The 24,633-nt window shown below is 39.6% G+C and overlaps 1 long non-coding RNA gene across 1 annotated transcript; it reads left to right on the plus strand.

Annotated features, from left to right (window-relative positions):
• Positions 1-1,577: 1,577 nt before the first annotated feature.
• On the plus strand, positions 1,578-6,672 carry LOC120438695. Its single transcript, XR_005612052.1, has 4 exons — positions 1,578-1,881; positions 3,000-3,062; positions 4,108-4,200; positions 5,147-6,672. It is a non-coding gene; the product is annotated as an uncharacterized LOC120438695 (long non-coding RNA).
• Positions 6,673-24,633: the final 17,961 nt, after the last annotated feature.

A 24,633-nucleotide genomic window follows, 5' to 3' on the forward strand; every position in this document is an offset into this window, starting at 1 on the left:
TAACGACAGTATTCAGGAAGAAAACTAAACATTGCAGATATTTTTATCATAACTCTGGTTTTACGTGGCCTATCAACACAATTTAAAAACTGGTATAAAGTCCACACTTTTTCCATCAATTGTTCCGTCTGTCCTGCTCACATCTCCAATGTTTGTACACGTTGTCATTAACGTGGCTTCACTCCACATCAGCCACGCAGCTTTGCTAGCTAAAACACCGGTGTCGGCACATAAGGACGCTGTCATAGCCTGTCAACCACGTTGATTAGCTGTGTATATACGAATGTAAATCGCATTATTGGCTGGACTATGGGATAAGGTGGCATCGTTCTAATACAATATGGGAGCAGCCAGTCACTTACTGACTAACACTGCAAAACAGAATTGTTAAAGTATTAATTTTAATTTCAAATCAGGTTAATTTTTTTTGTGCGTAACACAGATTTTCTGTGCGCAGAGACCGGGCCAGCAGTGCGCAATTGCGCACGTGTGCAGCTTAGAGGGAACATTGCCCTCCTGTGACTTGCATACTTCCTACAACTAAGGAGTACATGCTCAACCGTCATTTTAAAGTTCTGATGATGTCACACATGACATCAGCAGGTCAAACCAAGTGGAGGGGTTTCTTTTTCCATAGAAATGCTTCCTTTTGTTTATGTTAAGGTCTAAAGGGATTTGTTGAATGTTTTTCTTTTCATTAATACCGCCATTTAGTTGTGTAAATGTGCATATTAGAAGTGTGAAGAGGTTTGTGTCTTTTTAGATCATCTGTGTAGAGTTTTAGATCCCTCAGTTCGAGTGAGTGGTACTGGCTGGGCTAATTGGAGGGAAATTGATGGCCCTATTTAAAGCCAGTCTCTACCAGATTCAGACAAGAGGTGAGTGCATGAGTTACAGATGGTTTTGCAGTTTATACTGGGGAGCTTGTAGCAATTTTAATGGCTTTGACCTGGGTGGAGGACGCACCACTGGGGAGGTATTTGGTTTGCTCAGACTCTAGCAGCGCACTGGTGAGTATAGGTAGTGATGGGCAGATGAAGCTTCATGAAGCACTGAAGCTTTTCATCCAACTGGTTCACCCCAGTGCAAAGCTTCGTGAAGCTTCATTTGCTCTAGTAGGACATCTAGTGGACGTGAAAATATTAGTTGCCATGAATTTGAAGAGTGTGGCATTTTGCACAGCCTGTAAATGTCAACAACAAAAGGAGTGTGTAAAACATGTATATTGTAGTGATGGCAGTATACTGTGTATATTTATACTGGCAGTATGGAAAATGATCATTTGGAAATGCTTAAAATGGAAATGATCATTTGCTGTGAGGTGAGGTGTGGTTGGGGTATGGACAGTGGTTGTGCTTTTGTAACGTTGAGGTATGGACAGCTACACACTGAGGCTTTGAGCCTCAGTCCTGCCTCTTCACATTTTATTCTGTAAAAACTACATTGTCACTGCTTTTATGACCTTTTTAGTGGGGAGAACATAGCTAGGATTTAATGATTTAACAAATCTTTTAAATCCTTTGTCCTCCACAATGCTAAATGACTGCACTCTAAAAAATGAAACATGGGCTTTTTAAAAATTAATTCATAGTTTTATGTTCAATATACTTAAAATTGTTAATCTTATGTGTGTAATTAATATTTTTAAATTTGATTTAATTAATTCTAAACCGTTTTAATGTTAAATAATAGTGATATTTTCAATTTATTGAACACATTTAATTAAATCCAAAGAGCCCTTTCCACATCCTTTCTGAGCATGCGCAGAGAATGAAAAAAATCTTCGCGCATACGCATTCACCTTCTTCATCTACGCCACAGTGTGCTTTGGCCACGTGTCTGGAAAGAGGGATTAATCACGGTTCATCCGCTGGAGTTAAGGTAATTTCTTCGTATTTTTAGTAGAATATAATTTAACTAGTACTTTGTGATAATATATGACGTACATTTTTCCGGTAAATATATGGACCGTGTGTGTTCTGTAGGTTTTAGCATTTTGTAGCATTTAGCTAGCATTGGAAACATTGATTTAAATATTCGATGTTACTGCACATTTGAATATTGCCCCATCTGCGTTTAAAATTTCATTTGCACTCCGAATAGCACACTTATTTTATTTGTTTTATTGCAGTATCAAGTTAGGAGAAAGTTAGCTATCCACTGCTTGCTTAGATTCGCCTGTGTGAGTGTGTCACGCAGGAGACCTCTGAAGGTGACCCCCACCTTGTGTCGGTTTGTGCTGTTAAAATCATCATTTGTATCACTATGGTGTCAAAGTGATTACACTTTTATTTCATAGGTCATTCAGAGTTCACCAGTCCTCCCCAAGCAACACAAAAACGGCCCAGAATAGGCCAAAACATGCCACAAAATGCTCTGCTTGGTTAGTGCTTGTTTGTGCCGGTAAAATTAACATTTGTGCTGCTACGGTTTTGCAGTTATTAATGTTTAATTTTTCGCGATGACGTCACGGGCGTCGAGCACGCTCCCCGTGCTTACGGGCGCGAGTGAGCGTCCAGGTGATGTAGACGTCGTAGGGAACGCTCGCTCGCACCCGAGCATTTTGTGGCATGTTTTGACTTATTTTGGGCCATTTTCGTGTTGCTTGGGGGGGCTCGTGAACTCTGAATGACCTATTAAATAAAAGTGTAATATCCTTGACACCGTAGCAATACAAACGATGATTTTACCAGCACAAACCGACACTAACGGAGCACTAACCACCTAGTATACTTGATTTTATTTTTGGGGGCAAGGGGGTCACGTTCAGACTGGGCTGCTCCGGTATATAATGGTAAATGTGGTCACATGAACAGAAGACAATCGATTGGAGATAGAAGGCATGATTTATGAAATGAGTAACAGAAATGTTGGAGCATTTGAAATTTAACTTGTATTATTAGCACATTTTAAAAGAAACAGGAGTTAGACCATCTCCGTGCAACCCCTTGCATGTGTCTCACTGTACACGATTTTTTTTGTGGTCTTTTTTCTCTCAGGTTGCTGCTTGAGGAATTTGGAGCTGTGGAGATTTGAGCTGTGCTCCAAAAGTGCATGTAAAGGTACAAAATGCTTTCATATTATTTACTTTTTCCTTAATATGCAACTTTACATTTTGAATTCTCTTATTTGGTCTTTTAGGTTATAAATGTGGTGTTGTAAGCTTTGCTCTTTAAGTGTATCTAAAAGGTACCAAATTCTAAAACACTTGAGACTTAAACACTCAATTCTTGGTCTGAGACGTATCCGTGCATTTACAGTCATTGTCCTTGTACTTTCAAAACATGGGGTGGTCTTAGGACTCATCTAAGTCGTGCACATGTTGCTAAGCCCTCTCACACTGTAGAACATGTTATTTTGACTTGTCCTTCTTGTTCTGAAAGCCACATATCAACAAGCAGAGAATGCTTCCTCCATATTAATAAACATCTCAGGAGGTTTGAGACAGTAGATTGTTTATCAAAATTGTTCTTTCAAAACTAATGTATATGGTACTTTCCAGACACAAGAATAGAAAACATTCATACATGCATGCTAAGAGATTTCAAAAATGAAATAGTGAAAAGAACTGAATTTACAAGTAAAAATGATCTTTCTGAGGAGTCTGCAGATGAAGGGTCTTCTGACTTGCATTGTGAAGCTGGTGTAGTTAGTGAAAATTTGGAGGAAGCTGTAGTTAAAAACCTTGCCTTGGTTTTATTGACGTTGGAGGTCTTTTCACATGTACCAACATCAGCAATCAACAATTTAATCGAGGGGCTACATTTTCTATTCACTACTTCTGCTTTACCCTTAACAAATAGTTTAACTTTGGCTTTTTGGAAAAGCAGACATTTGTGAAAGTAGGTGTCTGCTGTGCATCCAGTTAAAAACCATACATCTAGATTGTCAACTAGCAGGCTACGTTACATTACTGTGACATTGTTTCTCCCTGCAAGTTGTGAAATGAGGATTATAAATTCATCTTTATGGGGAAAAAGCATGTTTAAAATTACTTACAAACAATTATGAATTGGTTAAACAACAATAAAAATTGTCTTTTTATGTTTGTGGGGGTCTCTACTAACATCAAAACAGTAATTGCCCTGCATGTGTTGTTTTGTTTAGAGTTCCCGAATCGAAGTGAAGTGTGAATGCATCCTTCAAGCTGTGATTATATACCTGAATGAGAAGCCTCAAAATATCATCAAAGAGTACATGGTAAGTTTATTTTTAAAGGGATATTTTCACCCTCAGTAAAATTTTGACTGTCATAATTCCCAGAGTTTTGTAAGTTGAAAAATGCTGCCAGATCAGGCATTCTCCTGATCTGGCAGCAATCAGTTTTCTTTAAATTAGCTTACAACAATAAAGTGCATGGGAACTACTAGGATTTTGTTTCCATTCACTTACATTGTTTTATGCTAAACTAAAGAAAATAACCCTGGTCAACACAATATTAATATTATTATTAATAATATTATTACTTTGGCACAGGTCCATCTGAGTGAGGTGTAAATTAACTCTTCAGTCAGTGTAGAGGGCAAAGTACTCGCCACCTGTTGTGTAGCAGGTAGCATCCAGCTGCTGCTGGATTCCAACCCTTCATCTTACAGCCATTTTATTGTTTTTGTTATCCTTTCCGTTACAACTCACACAACTATTGGAAATGCCCCCTCCTTGGCCAACTTGGTTATTTACTCCAAAGTCACATTTTATCTCAAGAGGGTTTGAGATTTGCTGTTTGCCCTGGGAATGTTCGCGAGAAAAATGTGCTCATAGGGTGTTTCATTAGCATCGTGCGGCTGTACACCACACATGGTAGGGTCACCCACAAGTGTCAGTTTTTTAGTTTTGTTTTTGTCATTCGATACGTGTGCAGTCTGGAACTCTCTCGGCCGTTTGAAACTCCTGCCGTGTGAACCGGGCTTAACGGTGTGCACCGCTGCATGCTCCTTCTGCCCAGTCCATGTTTCATTTCTCTTCTTCTTGGTCTTTATTTGGTGATAGTCTTAAATCCACACTTTTCTTTGGTCTGTTCTCCTCAGTCTCATTCAGGGATCTGTGTAATTATGGTAGTGTGGACCATTTAACTAAAATGGAGTGAATAGACAGATGATGGGATGACCAAAATACAACGGATTTAAAATATTTCTGTCCTTTTCAGGATTTCAACGTGATGGAAGCTGAAGAGCCCGAAAGGATGGATTTGGGGTGTTTATAAAATAATCCACGAAGGAGCACAGCCTGAGATGACTCCCTTGAAGATGTTGGCATCATTATCAAGAGATGCACCGTCTTGCAGGATCTTCACGATGTGGCGAGCAGGTGTGCACTTTTGTTTGGGCTAATTAACTGCCTCAATCTGAGTTACCCAAAGCCACTTCGCTACACATTTGAGTTCTTCCAGAAGGTGCTCATGGGACTGGAAGACAAAAAACTGTCTAACAAAATACAAGTGCTGAAGAACAAACTCTGCCAAAAGGAGACTCAATGACTCTTCCAGATCGAAATGTCCCCCAAAATAAGTGCTCTGTTTTCTTGCTGACTAAAAGTTTTACTGTTTAAAAGTTTATAAATATATATATATATATATATGTATGTTGATCCTTGTTTGTAAATATTTTGTCATAGCTTTTAATATTTAAGAGATTTACTGAATGCTATTTTTCTTTTGATTGTGGAAAAGAAAACATAATTCAGAAACTGAGTTTTTTGAACTGGGGACAAAATTACCCAGATGGATATATTTTCTTGTTTCACAACATTTTCTTCAGTTTGAGTTGCTGTGGTAATTCTGCAGACTGTAGCCATTGCAGACCTACAACTGTAGATCCTGAAATCATTCTGGCAGGTTTGACATCCTACTCCTCACTACACTGTCACTTAGTTGAAACTGGAAAGTTGTTTCAGATGTTTACATTTTGTTTTACACACTTCATTTAATGTTGCATTATGCAGTGTTGTTTCCCTGTTTAAGCTTTGCCTCATTAAAGGCTTTTGTTCAAGTTGTTAAAGCAACACAATTTTTTTTTTTTTTTTTTTTTTTTTTTTGTATTTACACTTCATATTAGCTCTGGTGTACCAGGTTTCCATTGTAGTTCAAGGATCTTGAGTGTTATAAATGTTAAAGTGTATGTGCAAACAAATGTGAAAAGGTTCTAAGGTTGTCACCTGTACTCAAGTTAAGTGCTGGATTTTTGGTCTTAGCATTTAATTAAGAATATTTTGAGATTTGCTATATGCATTTTCTTAATTGTAAAATTATGATTTTTATTATAAAATTTATTATATAATAGAAAACTTATAATTCTGAATCAGATTTTTGGAACTGGGAACTAAATTGTCCAGATTTACCTTTTTGTGTCACTTAAGTATTTTCTGTAATTGCATTATACAGTGATTTTTAAGTTGCTGTGGTAAATCTGCAGATCTGACTAGAATCACAAGTTGTTGTATTGAATTTGACATCTTACAGCACACTACAATGTCACTTTGTTGAAACTCGAAAGTTGTTTCCAATGTTTAAATTTTGGTCATGCATTTTAAGCATTTAATATTGCCTTATGCGGTGTTGTTCCCTGTAGAAGCTTTGCCTTGTTAAGGCTTACCGTAAATAAAGTTGTTGATGCAGCACCCTTTTTTGCATTTACACTTTATGTAAGCTTTAGTGTAAGAGTTTTCTATTGAAGTGCAAGGATCTTGAATGTTACAAATGTTAACGTGTGAGCAAGTGCAAAAAGGTTCTTGAGTTGTCACCTGTACTCTGTAGTTAAGTGTTAGACCTTTGCTGAAGACCTCTGAAAGGTCCAAACACCTAATTACAATGTATAGATGACAACTCAGGAACCTTTCTAGACTTGTTTTGTTGATACCTAAACATTTAGCATATAGATGAAACTATTCATTAAATCATTATTAATCAAATTAATTAGGTCCAAAACACAATCTAAATGGTGCCATTAAATTCAAATTAATATTGTCAATTGAACCTAAAGCAATACAGTTAATAAAATGAACAAAGTGTTTAAATTCTAATTAATAGTGTTAAATAGTAACAATGAAAGGAAAGCTGTTGCTTTTATAGAACAATTTCACTTCTGATATACATCACCATTGAAATTGCAGATAACAACCATATTGATTTATGTTTAATTGACCAGGTTTTGTGGAAAAGATTGCCTTAACTTTGTCAATTAAATCCAACGTTTTATTTCTTAGAGTGTGGGAGTCCTCAATCACCATGCTAACCAGGTCTTCATCTATTTGAGATTGTTCTCCTGAGGAAAGACAATAAAAACAAAGCACAAATATAAATATCACACACGTAACTTATTACAGTTGTATAATATTGTTCTATCATTTAGTAAGATTACTGCATGCTATATTATCATGGCATTTGATGGCTCACCTGGTCTTGCTCCACAATCGGTGTTCCCCTTATTCTCATGCAAAGCTCTGTAGTGCCTAAGCATGGATGAGGTGTTGTTGTTATATCCCAGCTCCCTGGCACATAGCAAACACTTCACCTTGTACAAAAGTAAAGACAGCTTAACATAAATTGTATTACACCATCAGTATTATGAAAATACATCATCTGTAGAAATGTACATACCTTGTTGGGAGGAATAAAATCAAAATGTTCCCACACAGGGGAGGACATCCTCCTCTTCTTAGCTGGCTCCATTCTCTCCTGACTTTCTCTCCTCACTCTCATAAACCTCCAAACTGTCTCCAAACTGTCTCCAAACTCTCACTAACCGTAACTCTCCATCAAACACCCACATTTTGAATGAAGTCTGAGGGGTTTATATCGCTGTCATAGCTCGCGGCAAAGTTCGAACCGCTTCATGAACCAGTCACGTGGTTTAGCCGGGCAGCGAGGCTTCGGACGTCATCATTTTCAACTCCTCCCATAAACGAAGCAAGCCTCGATCTGGCGCAGCAGGAAACGCCCCTCCATTACTCGACACACGCTTCGAAGCCTCGATACAGAACGTCACATCACTAAGTATAGGTAATATGTCTTCGGACTCTAGACAAGATGTTGTTTTTGAGATATTTCATTTATTGTATAGGATTAAACATAGAGGGATAGAAGTGGTTTTCTTATGAGTTCCTGCGCATATCGGTGTTGATGGTAATGAACAGGCTGATAAGTTTGCAAAAAGTGCAGCAAGAAGAAGTTATGTGGGTTTGACTATCAAATACAGTAAAAGTGAGGTGAAAAGTTTAATCAAGGTAAAGTTGAAGGAGAAGTGGCAGGCACAATGGAACAGGGACGGGAAAGGCAGGTATTATTATAGCATGCAGAAAACAGTCGGGCAATGTAGAAGAAGCTTTAGAAGTAGAAGAGACGAGGATATAATGTCGAGAGTAAGATTTGGTCACACAGGCTTGAATAGCATGCTTAAAAAGATGGGCAAACATGACACGGGGACTTGTGACTTGTGACTTCTGTGGACAGGAGGAGACGTTTGAGCATGTAGTGTTGGAGTGCGGTAAGTACAAGCGAGAAAGGGACAGATTGAAGTCTGAATTGCAAGGAAATAGTGTTCACCTAAGGGTGAGAGACATATTTCAAAGGGATGCAGGGGATGTTGTTTATAGGGCAGTGTTTGGGTTTTTAAGATTGACGGGTGTGTATCCGAGACTGTAGCTTACAAAACCGTTCTGACCCACACTCCTTTCCAGAAGGTGGCGGTAAATGCACCTAAAAGTTGTTTGCCAACCGCCATTAAAATGTAGAAGAAGAACGTTTTAGAGTGTATGGCTATATTGCTGTTAGATATGATAGGGAAGAAGGAAATGGTGGTGGTTTAATGCTCACCCTTCGTTATGGGGGAGTAAGAAAACAGACTACAATGGGGAAGTGTTAGAGGAATTTCTTGACAATAAAAATCTGGTCTGTTTGACCAGAAGACGACACGGTTTGATATTAGCTCTGGTAAGGAATCCATATTACACTTAATGTGTTGAGGTGTTTAGCAGGACTGACATGGGGTGCAAATTTTGATGCACTTAAAAGTATTTATGTCACGTTAATTCGATCATGATTAGATTATGGGTGTGTGTGGTATATGGATCAGCGGCTAAAACTTCCTTAAAGAAGCTGGACGTAATCCAAGCTCGAGCACTGAGACTTTGCTTAGGGACAGTTAAAACAACACCAATATGTGCTCTACAAGTGGAATTGGGAGAAATGCCGCTGTATATTAGAAAGCAACAGCTGATGGTTAATTATTTGATAAATTTGAAAGGTCATGACAAAAACTATCCTGTTAAGTGTTACAGTGTGTTCACACTGAACGCGATAGAGGCGGCCAGAGCATCAGGTTTACATGTAAAGTCAATGGAAAAGCGCGATGACCCGCGATTGCGGGTCCCGCGAAAATTCGGAAGCAGATTTGCGTCGCGAAAACGCCAAAATGCGTGAAACGCGCGTCAGTGTACCGCGTCCGACGCGTTTGACTCGCGAAAAAAACCACGCGTGTCAGTTTTTGTGTTGCATTTTGTGCATACGCGCGTTTCGCCTCTTCTGCACGAGTTGGAAAATCTGAACTCCAGCGTCAAATCACGCCGCGACAACCAATCAGGAGCCTGGTGACGTTGCTCTGACCTAGGTCAAAGGGGCAGATCCAGCCAAAGCCCTTCATTCTTCATTCAGTATGGAGGAAAAGCTCATCAGTGCTGTGGCTAATCATCCAGAGCTATATGATGCTAGCTGCTACTTCTACCGAGACAGGAATAAAAAGGACCGAGCTTGGAGGCACATAAGTGAGGAGATCGGGCAACCTGGTAAGTTCATTCATTCTTCTTTTTAATTTTCAGACTGACCCGATGAAGCCGCGCAAAAGCTAGCAAGCCCGCCTACTGTCCCGCTATTTTCCCACTGATCTACAAATACCGTTCTGGTTTTATGCATGTTGTCATATAGGAATATATTGTTTATTAATAAACAGCACACAGTGGTCCCGCTCATCCGTCACTGCCTCGCTTTTTCGCTGATTTTTTTTTTTGTTTTGTTTTTTTTGTTTGCACAGTACAGCATTGCATTCTGCAGCCTGACTGACAAATCTCCTCCGTGTCGTGTCTCCTGCGCTTGCCGAATTTATCATGTTTGGTTTTGATAATCATCACATCCAATAGATAAAACAGCACAAAAACACCCATAACTATGACTCTCATTCGGAAATGCACACCTGCACCGCGAGGGAAAAAGGCGCACAAGTGGCAGGCAGACGAAGACAAAACGCGGCATAATACTTTTACGTTTTGCAATCTACAAAGGTTTGCACTTTGAGAATCAACTTGTGAGAACTGTGACTAATGTTCGTGTGTGTGGGGGGAAGTGTATAAAGTGCGTGGCGAGGGGCTAGTTATTCTGAGAACCCATGCTGCAATAAAAGGGGGACCACTGTAAATACTTTCCCTATGACTATTGTTTTCAACCTGTTAACATTTAATGTTGTCTTGACAGAGCCAACTGATTCTGCAGCAGAGCATCCCCTGTTGCTTCTCCTGGCTCCCCAGTCCCTGAGCTCCTGCTGCTGCACCCACAGGTATGTAATTGTAGCATCAGATGTACAGCAAGCACTGATAACTTTTTACTCTGTGTTATTGCCTTGTGATCACCTTTACTAAATGTCTACAACCAATCTGATTATATCCTGTTTTTGTTTTCAATGTGGAAATTAAAATCTAGTAGCAGCCTTCTCATTTCTTTGTGTTTTGTGCTGTTTTACAGGCCCAGAGAGGAGGACAGCTCCGAGGCAGATGAGGGACTGGTCCCAGGACGGTCCATCGGCGGTGGAGCTGGCCATCCTGGAGTCCCTGAAGAGGCCACGCCAGTCTCCAATGGAGCATTTCCTCCTCAGCCTTGTTCCTGCTCTGGAGAGCAGCTGGGTCCTTTTGTATTCCTGTCTCTCTGTAAATGGTTATATTTTATATATTTATGTTTAATGTTTTTCTGTTTGAGAATTTTAATATTACTTCAAATAAATTTTTATTATGACTAATGTCTCAGTTCTACTACACAGCAAATGTTGGCACACGGCTTGACACATGTAGAATTTATTTCATATTATACTAATGACAAAATATAGTAATACAGTGGGATGCAAAAGTTTGGGCAACCTTGTTAATAGCCATTATTTTCCTGTATAAATCGTTGGTTGTTACAATAAAAAATGTCAGTTAAATATATCATACAGGAGACACACACAGATATTTGAGAAGTGAAAAGAAGTTTACTGGATTTACAAAACGTGTGCAATAACTGTTTAAACAAAATCAAGCAGGTGCATAAATTTGGGCACCACAAAAAAGAAATGAAATAAATATTTAGTGTATATCAATGTGTGTGTCTCCTATATGATATATGGGGTGCCTTTGTCTGGACGTGCTTCCCATCCAGAGCTCCACAGCAGAGAGGGAAGTTCCAGCGCTCCTGGAATCCCTCTGTGATGGACCGCCAGTCTCCAGGTGAAGGCACAGCCATGAAGTCGTCCACTAGACAGTCCCAGATGGCCGTCGCTACCTGGGGGGTGATCTGGCACACCGTGGACACACCGACTCTGAAACTGAACGCGATGGTCCTGAAGGAGTCCCCGGTGGCAAGGAACCTGGACAAAATTGTTCAAAATTAGTATTATGTGTACTGCAGTTACAAAATACTTTTGTGATGTCAGATTTAAATTACAAAACATAAATCTTACATAAAACATTTTGTAATTATTAAGGATAATTACATAATATATATTAGATATAATACAAAACAGTCAGTTGTGTTTTGTTTTAACTTTAACATATCATAATTTGATTGGTAGCAACTTTTACCACTACAGTGAGCCAATCTCTCATAATTCCTAGACATGTCAATCAGGTAGGAATGAAGTAAGACATTAATAGAAATAAAGAGTTGTATGTTGACATGTAGACCTTTCCTTGCTTATATCATTGTTAATATTTTTGAAAAATTAACCTGTGATAAGACATAGCATATCAAGATAGAATATGCTAGACAGAACCATATAACTAAAGATGAACCAAACTGTTCACAATTTTATCTAGCTCTGTTTTAAAAAAGGCTGGTGACCCCTGTTACAGTCTTGCAGTGCCTCTGAGGACCCTTCTGGCCACACCTGTACCTGCTTACGAACTGGTTTGGTGACTTTGACCAGGGGCCTGGGGGAACCCATGGCACACCTAGGCTGCCTGTAGTACTGACCCTTATGCAAAATAGGTGGAATTAAGACACAGTTCCAAAAGCAAACACAGTTGATCAGTGCTGAGAGTGGTCCTGTTGCTGAGGTTGGGGTGATCCTGTAATCTCTTATGAACTACCTCCAACGCTTCTATGACTGGGATGCAAGTGAAGACAGAACATCTCTCTCTCACTGTACATGTACTGTTTAGAAAATTAGGGAAACATAACCTGCACAAACAAAATAATTTGCAGGACAAATGTTTGACATCAATTTTGTTCGATTTGAAGAAGGTAGGGGGGCCAACTTCACTCACATGTGTTTATAAGCTTGGGGAAACCTGCAGTCAGCTGAGACTGAAGAAGTCACTTGGATGAGTGACGAAACGTTTCTCCAGCTGAAAATGTCCAGATGAACAGAATCAACCTTTTGGGATTTACTTACCTGGATGATTAAGCACGCATCAAGACGTTATTTTATTAAAATTTTTAAAATGATAGCAGCACAAACAAAAGTTTTTGCAGCACAAACGTTTGACATCAAATTTTGTTTGATTCCATTAATGTGGGGGGGGGGGGGGGCTGGTTGACCTCTAGAAATTTTAATTAATGTCTTTAAAATGATAGCAGCACAAACGAAAATTTTTGCACCACAAACGTAGCACAAACATTTGATACCACTTTTGTTGGATTTGAAGAAGGTGGGGGTGGCAACTTCACTCACATACCCACAACAGATATCACCTTCCTCAGCAGTGTCCACTGGTGAGCCATGAGCGTATCAGGGAGTCCATATTCAGACACGAATATTCCCAGAGCCCGTTTCTGCTGGATCAAAGACTGTATCATATAAAAGGTGCTGTTCCAGCGGGTCTGACCGTCTTGGTTTAGCCGCTTCACAGCCTGGTTGATCTGCCCACAGCAGAATGTTTAAAATGTCCAATTATTTTGCGGCCAACTACCACTGCATCAGCAACACTCGTCTGTGACAGAAGTCCCTCATGAACAACCAGCTGGAGAATGTGAGTATACAAGGTAGGCTGGGCAGCTCAGCATCACTCATGGCCTTTATCATATTTCTTGCGTTGGGCACACACTGCTTGTCCAAATGTCTGTAGTGAAACTTAAGGCTGAAACCTCCTGCATGAGGTTATGTACATGTTTTTTCTACTCTTCAAAAAGCTTTGGCATCATTATGTCCATGATTTATGGGCGGCTGGGAATTTCATATCGCGGCTCTTGTATGCTGAGAAGACGGCAAAATCCTACGTTTTGAGTCAGAGCCTCTGTTATTTTAACTGCCGGGGGATTCATGAATTGTGTTAGCCCTAGAAAACTCTGTGTACTCCAGCGCATGATGTGTCCTCAGATGTTTTATTAAATTGCTTGTATTGAACGAAGTACTCTCCTTCCCTCCCCTGTACACCTTACCAGTACACAGTTTGCATTCGGCCTTGCTTCTGTCATCTTCACATATCATGAAGTCCACACTGCCTCCAAAGTGTCACCCTCACTTGGAGGATGGCATTAAATGTAGTTATAAAAATCGTGCAATGAAAAATAGCGTTTATAATGGTTTTCAATGGGGCACAAATCGAGCACTAGGAACACTAGCGGATGTGTTTCTGTAGCCTAGCCACTGAAGCGAATTTAAGGAAGTCAGACTGAAATTCGAAAATGAAATACCAAAAAAAATAAGTTTTGGAAAGTTTTTGCAAGATGCCATGCACTACATTGAAAATGGCTTGAAATGAAAGAAACGCTAAAGGCCACAAAATGGTCCCAGGAACACTTAGGGTTGGATTTTTGTAGGGCTTGTCTTTCTGGAGCTGTCTAGAGTGGTCTTTGTGGGTCTTTCCAGATGGGCCTTTCTAGGTCCTTCAAGAGCGGTGTTTTCTAGATCTTTATAGATCGGCCTTTCTAGGTCGTTCTAGAGCGGTATTTTCTAGGTCTTTCTAGAACAGTATTTTCTAGATCCATCTAGAGAGGGCTCTAGATCCGGCATGATCTAGAAAGATCTAGATCCCATCTTCTGGAGTTTTCCGCATGATCTAGAAAGATCTAGATCCCATCCCATTTTCTGGAGTTTTCCGCATGATCTAGAAAGATCTAGATCCCATTTTCTGGAGTTTTCCGCATGATCTAGAAAGATCTAGATCCCATTTTCTGGAGTTTTCCGCATGATCTAGAAAGATCTAGATCCCATTTTCTGGAGGTTTCCGGATAGCTCTTTCTAGATCTCTCCCAATCTAGAGCCCTCTCTAGCAGGATCTAGCAACACCGTTCTAGAAAGATCCAGAAAATACCGCTCTAGAACGACCTAGAACGGCCGATCTGGACAGTTCCAGAAAGACCACTCTAGACAGCTCCAGAAAGACAAGCCCTACAAAAATCTTACCCTAAGTGTTCCTGGGACCATTTTGTGGCCTTTAGCGTTTCTTTCATTTCAAGCCATTTTTCAATGTATTGTACGGAGCCCCTCTGATGACATGGGCCAAAAAATAAATACATTGTGGCCACGAAATAATACCTCGAGGCCACTAAATAGGTATAACGCGGCCACGAAATACTTATATGTGGGCACGAATTGCGTATAACCTGGCAACGAATTACACATTTGTGGCCACGAAATAGATAACGTGCGCACATCATATTGATACAATTCCTGGACAGCTGCGTAGAGACACAAGCATAAGAGTAGGCTGAACCTATACACCATGGACAGAGACAGTCTGATTGAGTTTTATTTTAGGCTGGGAATGAGCTACAAATGCATTTTGAAAAGCCTGGCAATGCAAGGAACCATTATTACGGAGAGACATTTAAACCGGATATTGAGAGCCAAGTCGCTTTACAGACGTAAGTACGACCTGGACGCCGGGATCAGAAAAGAAAACGTCAGGATCCTCATCTCTTTACTGGACCCAGTAGGTTCAAAGGTTCGCCAGACCAGACGTCTCAGAAGGAGGCAATATTTTGCTCAAGGGCCTAACTTTGTGTGGCACATAGACTCTTATGACAAAGTGAAGCCATATGTATTAATGGATGCATTGACGGTTTCTCACACAGCATCATTTGGCTGCGGGCCGCACACACTAACAGTGACCCAAAGGTTATCGGAGGTTACTTTGTGGAAGCAGTGGAGAGTCGTGGGGGTTTCCCCAGGCTCGTACGAACTGACATGGGCACTGAGAACGTGTTGGTCAGAGACCTCCAGCGTTATTTACGGAGAAATGATGGGGATGATAGAGCAGGAGACAGAAGCTACGTCACAGGAGCAACTACCGCAAACCAGAGAATTGAGACCTGGTGGGGAGTGATGAGAAAAGGAGTCGAGCCATGGATCACGCTTCTAGGAGAACTGAAGGACGAAGGATTCTTCTTTGGGGATTTCATTGACAAAGCTCTGTCACAGTTCTGCTTCATGCCAATCATTCAGGTAAATGGCCCATATTATGATAACCAGTGGTGGTAATTAATTACATTAAATTACGCTGTTTTAGCAGTAAGGGTAACAAAATTACCGTTTACATTGTTAAAACGACGTTACCTTTACCGAACGGTAAATGCAATGTATTCCTAACATTGTGGAAGTAGGTCAACTGCGCTCTGTATGTGCGTAATGAAGGCTGAAGCATCAACCCAGCCAAAGTTTTGAAATCAGGGAACACTTTGCCAATTGAACTGATCAGAAGTCAGCACGACTTAAATGTTGTTTTTTTTTTTTCTGATCGGAGGACACTCTGCATCAGCAGTTATGCTGCAGCTACCGATCTGTCACTGCCAGTCTGTCAAAAGCAGTCAGAGGCTTCACGCATCAGTAACTCTTCAGCGCTCTATCATTGGTACATTCAGGTCCGAGATGATATTGGACACCCTCATGGGACTGAAAAATATTGATTTTGTCACCTGTATTATGCGCATAAAGTTGAAAAGCTTTGCGCATCCGCACCAAGATTAGTATTAGTATTAGTATAAAGCCCAGATCCCACAACTCAGTGGTTTGCCTGGTGTGGTTCTTTCTTTTCTTTTTTTGCCATCACTCCCTCTTCCTTTGGTTTTCATTAAACTGCATCCAAACATTGCTGCTTTTCAATTCATTTAAGGATACACCACACTTATTTTAGGCCATAATGACATTTTAAAAATTCATTGTATTTCAGCTCTGACCTAATTCTTGTTTCTTCATCAGGATGTATTGGATGACATCCGGAGTGTTTGGAATGCTCACCGTATAAGGCCCTCAAAGAATAACAACGTGCCCTGTGGGATACCTGATGTCATGCACATGGCCCCTCACCTTTGGGGTGCAGAAGACTGTCTCGTTCCACTGGCAGAAGATTTGACCTTGTGTAAAAATAGCTGCACTTTTGTTAGTTCAGTCCCATGTGATGTGGAAGTGTTTGATTTGTGCACAATAATAATGGAGGAATCAAGCTTGGAATTCCCATCTACCATGTCCCAGGCCCTTGATTTATATTTTCATCTCAGGGATACAGTGCGTTCACAGTTATTTGAGGCTACTTAAATGGACACAAACATACAAATGTAGTACATTTTGTACTTTAGTACGTATTCCTACAGCTTAATGTACTTATTATTAAGTAATTATTTTTCTCCAGTGTGTAGTTATCTTGTCTTTGTATCAAAATTATCAGAAAAGACTGTATAACATAATTTTCATTTTATCCATGTCAGTAAATGAACTCATCATGAAGTGTTGCTTGCTCTTGGTAGCTACAAAGCGTGGAGTATTAAACTAAAATATGATACAGGTTAGAAAAAATAAATCCTTTTGGGATTGAGTTAAACTTATCACACTGTTAAAGCATCAAAAGTTGTTCATAATAGTTTTTGGTAGCAAAAATGTGTTCATTTCTAACAGAAACAAGAGCACCTTGGATAACAACCACATAGACTGGCAATATATCTAATGTTGTGATCAATTAGACAAGAAGACCAAGTCGGCTAAAGTGTAGAATCATAGTTGTGTCACCAATGCTCCAAATGTTTCTTGAGCCTATAATTTTGTTATTGTGGAATAGATTAAAGCAATCCCATGTTTGATAAAGCTTCTTTTGTTAAAAATCACACCACGTGTATGACATTATAGAATGAGTAGTTAAATAACTTTCAGCGGTGTCAATAGACATGTTCATGTTTAAAGATGTATAGAATGTAACAGAGAGGACAATGTTTTGTACAAATGAGAATGGTTTACTGGTGTCTTTCAAAATACACCATACTCAAAAACAGGTTGTATTTTGCATATAATAACAGGATAAAATAACAGTTATTTCTAAAATGTTTTACAAACCTCTTTACAATGTAATCAATCTCTGTAATTGACAACTTTTCTTCTAAACCCATTAGGAACATAAAGGTTCACATTCTTGTTTCTATTAAGATTTCTGCAAACATCTGAAATACTTTAATATAGAACATGCTTAATCAGTTGGAATATGGTATTTGTAATGGTGTTGTACTTATGTTTGTATATACAGTAGACAGCACTCTGCAATCTTCCAGTTTGTAGAACTGTTACTGTATGCTATATTGGAAATATTTGTTACTCTTCCTGTAGTAAAAAAGTATTAGAATGTTAAAATTAGTAATTTATTTTGGCACTAACCAGAAACACAGTAACAATGTGTGCAGCAGGAACAGATGCACTTCTATGTTTAGTGTACGGATTCCTACCAGGTGAAGCACTGAAAATATTATTTAAATATGTACATGTATTTTCAACTGGTGTTGTTTTGTGGTCTCATTCCCCAAGCAATTTCTTGTCTAATTTTGTCCCCAACACTCACTGCTGCTTCTGCAAAGTCAGAGTGCTAAGTGCTGTCTACCACAGGTAACTCCACTTCAAAAAACCTGAACATTCCCTTTAGCTTACTATTTTAATTGGGGGGAGAAACTAAGAAAGCACTTACTGACCAGATGAAAAAAAAAAAAGGCTGCACATGAAAAAGGCACAACAGGCTACACTGTTAAGAGAACTTAACCACCCAGTCTATTGAACATTCACATTCACTCCTTCATGTTACTGTTAACTACACCCGTGTTTCTATGAACTGTTAGGGTGGAAAACCTAAAACGTGTAGGGCAGAGTGCCTTGAGGACCAAGGTTGGGTAACACTGACCTACACCACATCCATCACCCACATAGAGCTTGCGAGAATGCTGTTAAATTCACTGCGAAAGTCTGGATAGCTGTGATAACCAAGGGCCAGCTTTAGTACACATCCACATGTGTGGGATTGTGGTCTGCGGAGGAAATCTGTAGTTTCTATGAACTCAATTAGTATGGCTTTATCCAACAGATTGGATCCTGTACAGAACCGCAGGAAAAGCTGAAGATAATTGAAATCAATTTCTCCAATGTACCTTTTCAGGTAACGAGAAACTGTTGACTGGGCAGCTGTCATCTCCTCTGGAAAGATTAGGAGCTCCTTCACTGTTTTTACAGTTGGTTTTTTTTTTTCTGCAATGAAATGATGCAGTCCTTCTGGTGGGAGTAAACCAGCTACAGAACCCACAACGGGACGCCAGCACTTGATTACAAACATTGGGGCCTGAATAAGTACTTTGTGTCCTATCTGTGCCAAAACAGGGAGCAGTGTGTCCTTGGTAGGGACCTGCTTGCACTCATGTGCATCAAGTACTTCCAGCAATTCATCTGTATCCACTGAACTGAAGTCATCCAAAGCCTTCAGGAGAACAGATCGCTCTTCTTGTGAGACGTACAAAAGAAAGGAATCTTTTAAACTACTGGTTGTCGAACCGTACAATATCTCCTCCAGAAAGGGTATTGCAAGCTTCACTGGGAAGTAACCAGCTTGTTTCCACCCTACAACAAACACTCTAGCTATAGCCTGCCATTCTTCACACTGAAAGTCATGACGGATGAATGGGACTTTCACATCAACTCCCAATGTGCAGCTGTCATAGAAATCCATCCAAAATTCTGTCAGGCAGTCCCGCAAAACACCACTTCCTTCCCCCTGTTCAAGCTCTCCATTTGGTAACAACATTTTGATATTGACCTCAGATGAAATAATGTTTGAGTCCTTAAAGGCACTGATCAAATCAGTAAGACAATGACCTCTTCTAACAGTCAGTATTACGGGGCAAGATCATGGTTCAGGGGGTGCTTGGTCAGGAATATTGGCCTCTCCTGTCAGCCCCGGTGAGAGAGACAATGTGTGATGAGGTGGATCAGACTCTTTTTCTGTAAACAGTGTTTCAGGGTTTAGTTCAACCACACTTATATCCACCCTGTTATCCCCACTAATAATAACAACTGCATCAGAATCTTCACTTTCACCTACATTTGGCAGACCATCCCGTGGTAATGTGTCATTCAGTTCCAAATATCCACTTATGGAAGCTCCATCATTAATTACAAAGTGGTTTGATGGTTCTGAATTTATGTTTTCCACCAACAGATCATCAGTGGCCTGATTACGTTCATTGTCAGTGAGATCTACCACAGAGGGCTGGGTTATTGCATGATCGGCCTCTACGTCTTGAGGCTGCTGTTGTGTTTTCTTTTTGGTACACAGATAAAGTCGCAGAATTTTGACCTTACTTTGCTTATACAACTCATCAACTGTACTGGAAGCATCCACATGCATCTGTGAGCTCTCAATATGAGTTGAATAGTGTGAAAGACTTTTGGGTTTTTTTGAGATGCCATTGGGGAAAAAAAGATTTTCAGCCATAAGTTTGATATTTGACACCGTTTCATTTTTATCTACAGATAAATGCCTTGTTCCACCACCACTTACAGACTTCACCTGTTTGAACCTGTCCTTTTCCTCATCAAAATCCATCCAGCCAACCTCAATTCGTCTCACTGTTCGTTTTGCATTTGTATTTTCTGCCCACTGAGACAATCTCTTTTTAGGAGGCATTCCCTCAGCTCCTGTCAGTCTTTGTCGTAGCCTTGAGAGTATAGATTCTTTCCTGGATGGTGACGTCCGTGACAGTGTTGCTTGTCTGCAGAAGGCCACAGTGGAGACTCTATCGCCAACTTTGGGGATGTACTTTGCCAGGTCACTGTCTGTCATTAAGGGAATGACAGTTTCATCAATCTGAAAAATATAAACAACAAATTAATAAAATTGTCAATATTAAAACAAACAATGAATACATACAACTGCATATTTTAGAGTTGTTTTTTGCTATCTACTTTTGATAACAGATACTTTTGGTAATGTGGTACACAATGTCCAACATAAGATGAACAAGAACAAGGTCAGACGGTACAGGTCACATAAAACCAGAACAAACAGATTCAGGGATAGCTTCTTTCCCAGAGCTATCACCATTGCAAATAAGCACAAAAACAATTGAACCTGCTTAGCCATACCATATTGTCACTGCCATTATATTATGCTATTATTATTATGCTGCTATTCATACTGTCATACTGTCATTATATTAATGCTGCTATCCTGTAAATATCATACTTACTTTTGTTTGAGTACTTATGTTTGTTTTATTGTACCTTTTATATCTTACTATTTTTTTTTATTTTTATTATATTTATTACTGCATTTTGCACCAAGGGAGTGGCACTCCAATTTCGTTGTACCCTGTACAATGACAATAAAGGCTATTCTATTCTATTCTATTCTATTCTTTTTAAATTACTCTTTAAACATATCATGTCATTAATTAATGTCACTGATTAAACAAAAATATGAAATTCAGTAACTTTTTTTAGAATGTGCATAGTAAATTGTGGATTGCGGGTCTCCGTTCAAAAACAAACACACAGACACACACACGCACGCACACAGCAACAGCTGCAGTGGCTTACATTCTCATCTTCAAGTTTCTTGATCACATCTTCTTCAACTTTGCGCTCTGTTAAAAATTCTCGCAGCCGAGTATCCATAGCTGACCTCTAAACCACATGAAAATGAAATTAGTATTTTTACACTCAGTTATAAATTTTATGTAGCAGATTTAAACATGATAGCCTACCTATAAAATCACTTTATCTATGGCAAAACAGGATTTGATAATGATTGTTTTATTACTTATATATTATCTATGGTAATGAGGAATGGAGCGATTGTCTACTTGGAGTTTAAGTAGTTCAGTATGAGCAATGACAACCTGCATCAATACAAAATCATTCCGATCACTGTATGCTTTATTAGTTCCCTTGGCAACGTGATACCCCCTGTGAACTACTGTAACTGCAAGGCTTCATCCGGTGAAGCATTGAAAGCTACGGCTCATTTAGCATGTATTACCTTAACAAGTGTGACTCACATGATGCTACTTTCAAAGGAGATGTTCAGCGAAAAGAAGAGGCAATTTTAAGATGCTTTCCATCTAAAACTGTTATTATTGTCCAGACCAGATTAGTTGCACCAGCTAGCATGGTGATGTGGCCAGGGTAATAGAGAGACACCTTCGTGACACAGAGAACTAAGGTTTTATGTTGAACATACCTCGTTTATTAGTAGCCTTCAGCTTTGCTCTACTTTGAAAGTGTGCTGCGGGGCCGCCGCATGTCCTACAGTTAAAAATGAGTTTACGGCTACATATTAGCACAACAAAACAACGTGTAGTAACAACATGAGGATACAACGTTTGAAACATCAGCAGATACCATTTAGAACATAGTAACAAAGATAGGTCTGAATAAATAACTGCCGAAATGCGGGATAACAATATAAAATAAATATAAAATATAATACACTCACCTTAAGGACATCACCAACAGCAAGGACTCCGTACTATGGCTGACGCAGGTTCTAGTGAACGCGCCCTGGGATGATATATATATATCATCAAGTGTTTCATGGCCACAAATAAGTATTTCGTGGGCACGTTATACCTATTTCGTGGCCTCGAAGTAGTATTTCGTGGCCACAATTTATTTATTTTTTGGACCATGTCATCAGAGGGGCTCCGTAGTATTGCATGGAGTCTTGCAAAAATTTTGGCAACAAATTAAAAATCCTTGACGTAAAGGGATTGTCTGAAATACCGGAAGTGACACAACGATTAGCCTAATAGGGCTTTTGGAGAGTGATGTCACGAGAGGGGGTGTGGCCAGGATTTTTGGTTGAGGCGCCATGTTTGTGGGCCGAACAAAGTGCTAGCGAAAAAGGAGCGAAAGTACACGGATAACACCAGCTATGGTTCGTACTTGCTGTGCGGTCGGTTGTAAAGTTAGATCGCACGACCGGCAAGGGAATAAGGTTGAAAATGGTTTATCTTTTCATTCTTTCCCCACCTGGAAGCAACACGAGGCAGCTCATGTATCGGATGTTACCAAAAGAAGGCGTCTAGTCTGGATAGCAGCTGTGAGACGAGCTGATATCCACTTCTCTTCCATCTCCAAATATCTGTTGGTGCGCTCCAGACATTTTCATTCCGGTAAATTATAGATATGTTCATATCACTCTTTATCTGGTCTTTAAGTCTGACATCACTAGCCGTGTCTGGGCTCAAACTTCGCTGCAGGTCCATAAATCACACGATCACTGTGGCATCACTGAGAGTTGAAAAACTATCTAAAGTCTTTCATCTGTAATAAAATGATCAGCATTCTGCTCTACCATGTGTAACAATTGAGTTTATCATCCAGGCATCCATGAAAACAAAATTAGCAGGAAGTTAGCTTGCTAGATTCCATCTAAATACAATATAGCATGTCCTAACTGAGGGAATTTGGAAACAAATTCAAACGTACAGCTCTGCTATCACTTCCAACATAAATGAAGAAAGAAAACTAAACAGCAGTGACGTTTGTAGGGTACTGTGAGTAAAATACGTTTGATTTTCCCCCGAACATTCAAATTAGTACAATCATAAATTCATTCATGAGGGACAAATTACAGTGAGAGCATGTGGAGGCTCTGGCTACGTTCACACTGCACACGAAAGCGCATCAAATCGGACTCTTTTGACCGTATGCGACCCATATCCAATCATGGTATGACAGTGTAAAAACAGCACAAATCCGATATTTTCAAATCCGATCTGGGTCACTTTTGTATGTGGTACTGAATCCGATACATATCTGATGTTTTAGAAAGCAACTGCTGTTTGAATAGTCATGTCGCATTAAATCCGTCTTTTATGTCACTGACACAAAACATATGCCAATTATCAGCGCTGGAGAAGCATCCGAGAAGACATTGAGAACACATGAGCGCTTCGTGTCCATCCCGTGTAGATGTTAGTGAAACTGTTGGGAAGACAACGTAAACATTTTATTTATACTGTATAATCTGCAGATTCTGACAGAAATCTGCAACTATCCTTTGAAGCTTTAAAGGATAAAGCTTTATCCTCCTCTCTAAAAACGGCAATAAGGATAATTATTAGGCCATATGTAAATAACAAAATAACTTAAAGCAAAGTCTGAAACAAGTCTTTATATTAAGGGCCATCAGTCAAACAATACTGTTTGGTCTGGGTCTAAACAGAGCGTGTTGTGTGTGACGTCTGCTTTTGCGTATGCGGGCCGCTTTGAGGGTTCACAAAGGAGCGCGTTTGCTGTCACATTTTATTTGTAGTGTGAACAAGCAGACAAAAAATCAGATTGAAATAAAAAAAATCGGAATTGAGCATTAAGACCTGCAGTGTGCACGTAGCCATAGTGAGTTCAGTGCATTGATGTGACATTGTCCTGAAGGATTTAGTTATTCTCAGTGGTTAAAGAAATTGCAATTATTTATTCATATTTATTAGAAATAATCCTAATTACATATCTTGCTTCCATGTTTGTGTCCTGTGTCACAAAAATTCATTTTTTACTATAATACATTGATTAATGACCTGCAGAATCTCCTTATCATATTACGTGTCCATAATTGTCACCTAAAGTCAAACTTTATGCTTTCTCCATCTTGAAAGTGATTACATCCTTGCATTACATACTTTAGTTTCATTTTCTGAAGGCAGGTTTCTGAAAGAGAACAGGCAGATTTGGAATATAACTTGCAGCGTTCAATAGATAGATACATAAAAAAATGGAAAATTACATGTATGTGCTAACTTTCTAAACACTTTGTTACATTTATGATAAATGGATTTGAAAGTAGGTAAAACACATTTATGTTGGCCTTGGCTCATTAGTCTTTGTCTTTAAATTAACTTTGTATGTTTCAGGTACTGCACTCTCAAAGACTGAATGAACCAGCACTGCAGCCATGGGTCACTGTGAGCATCACAGGGAAGGTTGAAGCCGCCCACTGCACCTGTATGGCCGGAGTCGTGGAGACCTGCACCCATGTCGCTGCTCTTCTTTTTAAAGTAGAAGCAACAGTGCAGATCTGTGGCACAAGGGCTGTTACAAATGAACCTGCATACTGGGTTTTGCCTGGTAATATGACCAAGATACAGCCAGTGGTTGGCCATAAGATAGACTTCTCCTCTTCAGCTGCCCAAAAACGGCTCTGGATCAAAACATA

This window comes from Oreochromis aureus, linkage group 3 (assembly GCF_013358895.1).
Source record: "Oreochromis aureus strain Israel breed Guangdong linkage group 3, ZZ_aureus, whole genome shotgun sequence".
Taxonomy (NCBI): Eukaryota; Metazoa; Chordata; class Actinopteri; order Cichliformes; family Cichlidae; genus Oreochromis; species Oreochromis aureus.